Genomic DNA, 6608 nt, shown 5'->3' on the forward strand with positions numbered 1-6608 from the left:
GATAAATTCGGTCATTCTAGTATAAGTCATATTCTGATCCCATTTGACATTATATTGACAAGTGGGAGTATTGAGACTTGAAATAAGAGGTAGACGCTACTAAATGTGGAAGGAGATGCATCATTTCCAAGTTTTCTAATTCCTTTAGATAATCCTCAATTCTCCTATGAAACTCAAAAAACAGGGACTCTTTCTAGTAAAAGTCATATTCTGATCCCAATTGGCATTATATTGACAAGTGGGAGTTTTGAGACTTGAAATAAGAGGTAGACACAACTAAATGTGGAAGGAGATGCATCATTTACATGTTTTCTAATTCCTTTAGATACACCTTAAATCTGCTATGAAAACAAGAAAACTGGGACTCTTTCTAGTAAAAGTCATATTCTGATCCCAATTAGCATTATATTGACAAGTGGGAGTTTTGAGACTTGAAATAAGAGGTAGACACTACTAAATGTGGAAGGAGATGCATCATTTCCAAGTTTTCTAATTCCTTTAGATACACCTCAAATCTCCTATGAAAACCAGAAAACTTGGACTCTTTCTAGTAAAAGTCATATTCTGATCCCAATTAGCATTATATTGACAAGTGGGAGTTTTGAGACTTGAAAAATGAGGTAGACACTACTAAATGTGGAAGGAGATGCATCATTTCCAAGTTTTCTAATTTCTTTAGATACACCTCAAATCTCCTATGAAAACCAGAAAACTTGACTCTTTCTAGTAAAAGTCATATTCTGATCCCAATTAGCATTATATTAACAAGTGGAGTTTTGAGACTTGAAATAAGAGGTAGACACTACTAAATGTGGAAAGGCATGATGACATCATTTTCCAAGTTTTCTAATTCCTTTTAGATACACCTAAAATCTCTTATGAAAACCAGAAAACTGGGACTCTTTCTAGTAAAAGACATATTCTCATCCGAATTGGCATTATATTGACAAATGGGAGTTTTGAAACTAGAAATAAGAGGTAGACACTACTAAATGTGGAAGGAGATGCATCATTTCCAAGTTTTCTAATTCCTTTAGATACACCTCAAATCTCCTATGAAAACCAGAAAACTGGGACTCTTTCTAGTAAAAGTCATATTCTGATCCCAATTGGCATTATATTGACAAGTGGGAGTTTTGAGACTTGAAATAAGAGGTAGACACTACTAAATGTGGAAGGAGATGCATCATTTCCAAGTTTTCTAATTCCTTTAGATACACCTTAAATCTCCTATGAAAATCAGAAAACTGGGACTCTTTCTAGTAAAATTCATATTCTGATCCCAATTGTCATTATATTGACAAGTGGGAGTTTTGAGACTTGAAATAAGAGGTAGACACTACTAAATGTGGAAGGAGATGCATCATTTCCAAGTTTTCTAATTCCTTTAGATACACCTAAAATCTCTTATGAAAACCAGAAAACTGGGACTCTTTCTAGTAAAAGACATATTCTCATCCGAATTGGCATTATATTGACAAATGGGAGTTTTGAAACTAGAAATAAGAGGTAGACACTACTAAATGTGGAAGGAGATGCATCATTTCCAAGTTTTCTAATTCCTTTAGATACACCTAAAATCTCTTATGAAAACTAGAAAACTGGGACTCTTTCTAGTAAAAGTCATATTCTGATTCCAATAGGCATTCTATTGACAAGTGGGAGTTTTGAGACTTGAAATAAGAGGTAGACGCTACTAAATGTGGAAGGAGATGCATCATTTCCAAGTTTTCTAATTCCTTTAGATACACCTCAAATCTCCTATGAAAATCAGATAACAGGGACTCTTTCTAGTAAAAGTCATATTCTGATCCCAATAGGCATTATATTTACAAGTAGAAGTTTTGAGACTTGAAATAAGAGGTAGACACTACTAAATGTGGAAGGAGATGCATCATTTCCAAGTTTTCTAATTCATTTAGATACACCTCAAATCTCCTATGAAAACTAGAAAACTGGGACTCTTTCTAGTAAAAGTCATATTCTGATCCCAATTAGCATTATATTGACAAGTGCGAGTTTTGAAACTAGAATAAGAGGTAGACGCTACTAAATAAGGAAGGAGATGCATCATTTCCAAGTTTTCTAATTCCTTTAGATACACCTTAAATCTCCTATGAAAATCAGAAAACTGGGACTCTTTCTAGTAAAAGACATATTCTCATCCGAATTGGCATTATATTCACAAATGGGAGTTTTGAAACTAGAAATAAGAGGTAGACACTACTAAATGTGGAAGGAGATGCATCATTTCCAAGTTTTCTAATTCCTTTAGATACACCTAAAATCTCTTATGAAAACTAGAAAACTGGGACTCTTTCTAGTAAAAGTCATATTCTGATCCCAATTGGCATTATATTGACAAGTGGGAGTTTTGAGACTTGAAATAAGAGGTAAACACTACTAAATGTGGAAGGAGATGCATCATTTCCAAGTTTTCTAATTCCTTTAGATACACCTCAAATCTCCTATAAAAACTAGAAAACTTGGACTCTTTCTAGTATAAGTCATATTCTGATCCCAATTGACATTATATTGACAAGTGGGAGTATTGAGACTTGAAATAAGAGGTAGACGCTACTAAATGTGGAAGGAGATGCATCATTTCCAAGTTTTCTATTTCATTTAGATATACCTCAAATCTCCTATGAAAACCAGAAAACTTGGACTCTTTCTAGTAAAAGTCATATTCTGATCCCAATTGACATTATATTGACAAGTGGGAGTTTTGAGACTTGAACTAAGAGGTAGACACTACTAAATGTGGAAGGAGATGCATCATTTCCAAGTTTTCTAATTCCTTTAGATACACCTCAAATCTCCTATGAAAACCAGAAAACTTGGACTCTTTCTAGTAAAAGTCATATTCTGATCCCAATTAGCATTATATTGACAAGTGCGAGTTTTGAAACTAGAATAAGAGGTAGACACTACTAAATGTGGAAGGAGATGCATCATTTCCAAGTTTTCTAATTCCTTTAGATACACCTAAAATCTCTTATGAAAACTAGAAAACTGGGACTCTTTCTAGTAAAAGTCATATTCTGATTCCAATAGGCATTATATTGACAAGTGGGAGTTTTGAGACTTGAAATAAGAGGTAGACACTACTAAATGTGGAAGGAGATGCATCATTTCCAAGTTTTCTAATTCCTTTAGATACACCTCAAATCTCCTATAAAAACTAGAAAACTTGGACTCTTTCTAGTATAAGTCATATTCTGATCCCAATTAGCATTATATTGACAAGTGGGAGTTTTGAGACTTGAAAAATGAGGTAGACACTACTAAATATGGAAGGAGATGCATCATTTCCAAGTTTTCTAATTTCTTTAGATACACCTCAAATCTCCTATGAAAACCAGAAAACTTGGACTCTTTCTAGTAAAAGTCATATTCTGATCCCAATTAGCATTATATTGACAAGTGGGAGTTTTGAGACTTGAAATAAGAGGTAGACACTACTAAATGTGGAAGGAGATACATCATTTCCAAGTTTTCTAATTCCTTTAGATAATCCTCAATTCTCCTATGAAACTCAAAAAACAGGGACTCTTTCTAGTAAAAGTCATATTCTGATCCCAATTGGCATTATATTGACAAGTGGGAGTTTTGAGACTTGAAATAAGAGGTAGACACTACTAAATGTGGAAGGAGATGCATCATTTACATGTTTTCTAATTCCTTTAGATACACCTCAAATCTCCTATGAAAACTAGAAAACTTGGACTCTCTCTAGTAAAAGTCATATTCTGATCCCAATTGGCATTATATTGACAAGTGGGAGTATTGAGACTTGAAATAAGAGGTAGACGCTACTAAATAAGGAAGGAGATGCATCATTTCCAAGTTTTCTAATGCCTTTAGATACACCTTAAATCTCCTATGAAAATCAGAAAACTGGGACTCTTTCTAGTAAAATTCATATTCTGATCCCAATTGGCATTATATTGACAAGTGGGAGTTTTGAAACTAGAAATAAGAGGTAGACACTACTAAATGTGGAAGGAGATGCATCATTTCCAAGTTTTCTAATTCCTTTAGATACACCTAAAATCTCTTATGAAAACTAGAAAACTGGGACTCTTTCTAGTAAAAGTCATATTCTGATCCCAATTGGCATTATATTGACAAGTGGGAGTTTTGAGACTTGAAATAAGAGGTAGACACTACTAAATGTGGAAGGAGATGCATCATTTCCAAGTTTTCTAATTCCTTTAGATACACCTTAAATCTCCTATGAAAATCAGAAAACTGGGACTCTTTCTAGTAAAATTCATATTCTGATCCCAATTGGCATTATATTGACAAGTGGGAGTTTTGAAACTAGAAATAAGAGGTAGACACTACTAAATGTGGAAGGAGATGCATCATTTCCAAGTTTTCTAATTCCTTTAGATACACCTAAAATCTCTTATGAAAACCAGAAAACTGGGACTCTTTCTAGTAAAAGACATATTCTCATCCGAATTGGCATTATATTGACAAATGGGAGTTTTGAAACTAGAAATAAGAGGTAGACACTACTAAATGTGGAAGGAGATGCATCATTTCCAAGTTTTCTAATTCCTTTAGATACACCTAAAATCTCTTATGAAAACTAGAAAACTGGGACTCTTTCTAGTAAAAGTCATATTCTGATTCCAATAGGCATTATATTGACAAGTGGGAGTTTTGAGACTTGAAATAAGAGGTAGACGCTACTAAATGTGGAAGGAGATGCATCATTTCCAAGTTTTCTAATTCCTTTAGATATACCTCAAATCTCCTATGAAAACCAGAAAACTTGGACTCTTTCTAGTAAAAGTCATATTCTGATCCCAATTGACATTATATTGACAAGTGGGAGTTTTGAGACTTGAACTAAGAGGTAGACACTACTAAATGTGGAAGGAGATGCATCATTTCCAAGTTTTCTAATTCCTTTAGATACACCTCAAATCTCCTATGAAAACCAAAAACTTGGACTCTTTCTAGTAAAAGTCATATTCTGATCCCAATTGGCATTATATTGACAAGTGGGAGTTTTGAGACTTGAAATAAGAGGTAGACGCTACTAAATGTGGAAGGAGATGCATCATTTCCAAGTTTTCTAATTCCTTTAGATACACCTAAAATCTCCTATGAAAACAAGAAAACTTGGACTCTTTCTAGTAAAACTCACATTCTGATCCCAATTGGCATTATATTTACAAGTAGGAGTTTTGAGACTTGAAATAAGAGGTAGACACTACTAAATGTGGAAGGAGATGCATCATTTCCAAGTTTTCTAATTCATTTAGATACACCTCAAATCTCCTATGAAATCAAGAAAACTGGGACTCTTTCTAGTAAAAGTCATATTCTGATCCCAATTGGCATTATATTGACAAGTGGGAGTTTTGAGACTTGAAATAAGAGGTAGACACTACTAAATGTGGAAGGAGATGCATCATTTACATGTTTTCTAATTCCTTTAGATACACCTCAAATCTGCTATGAAAACAAGAAAACTGGGACTCTTTCTAGTAAAAGTCATATTCTGATCCCAATTAGCATTATATTGACAAGTGGGAGTTTTGAGACTTGAAATAAGAGGTAGACACTACTAAATGTGGAAGGAGATGCATCATTTACATGTTTTCTAATTCCTTTAGATACACCTCAAATCTCCTATGAAAATCAGAAAACTGGGACTCTTTCTAGTAAAAGTCATATTCTGATCCCAATTGTCATTATATTGACAAGTGGGAGTTTTGAAACTAGAAATAAGAGGTAGACACTACTAAATGTGGAAGGAGATGCATCATTTCCAAGTTTTCTAATTCCTTTAGATACACCTCAAATCTCCTATGAAAATCAGATAACAGGGACTCTTTCTAGTAAAAGTCATATTCTGATCCCAATAGGCATTATATTTACAAGTAGGAGTTTTGAGACTTGAAATAAGAGGTAGACACTACTAAATGTGGAAGGAGATGCATCATTTCCAAGTTTTCGATTTCATTTAGATACACCTCAAATCTCCTATGAAAACTAGAAAACTGGGACTCTTTCTAGTAAAAGTCATATTCTGATCCCAATTAGCATTATATTGACAAGTGCGAGTTTTGAAACTAGAATAAGAGGTAGACGCTACTAAATAAGGAAGGAGATGCATCATTTCCATGTTTTCTAATTCCTTTAGATCCAACTCAAATCTCCTATGAAAATCAGAAAACTGAGATTCTTACTAGTAAAAGTCATATTCTGATCCCAATTTGCTTTATATTGACAAATGAGAGTTTTGCTAGAAATAAGAGGTAGACACTCCTAAATGTGGAAGGAGATGCATCATTTCTATATTTTTAATTCCTTTAGATACACCTCAATTCTCTTATGAAAGTCAGAAAACAGGACTCTTTCTAGTAAAAGTCGTATTATGATCCCAATTTGCTTTATATTGACAAATGAGAGTTTTGAGACTAGAAATAAGAGGTAGACACTACTAAATGTGGAAGGAGATGCCTCATTTCCATGTTTTCTCCTATGAAAGTCAGAAAACAGGGACTCTTTCTAGTAAAAGTCATATTATGATCTCAATTTGCTTTATATTGACAAATGGGAGTTTGGGCTTGACATCTACAAAA

The sequence above is a fragment of the Eutrema salsugineum genome, unplaced genomic scaffold (assembly GCF_000478725.1).
Source record: "Eutrema salsugineum unplaced genomic scaffold, Eutsalg1_0 scaffold_1, whole genome shotgun sequence".
Lineage (NCBI taxonomy): Eukaryota > Viridiplantae > Streptophyta > Magnoliopsida > Brassicales > Brassicaceae > Eutrema > Eutrema salsugineum.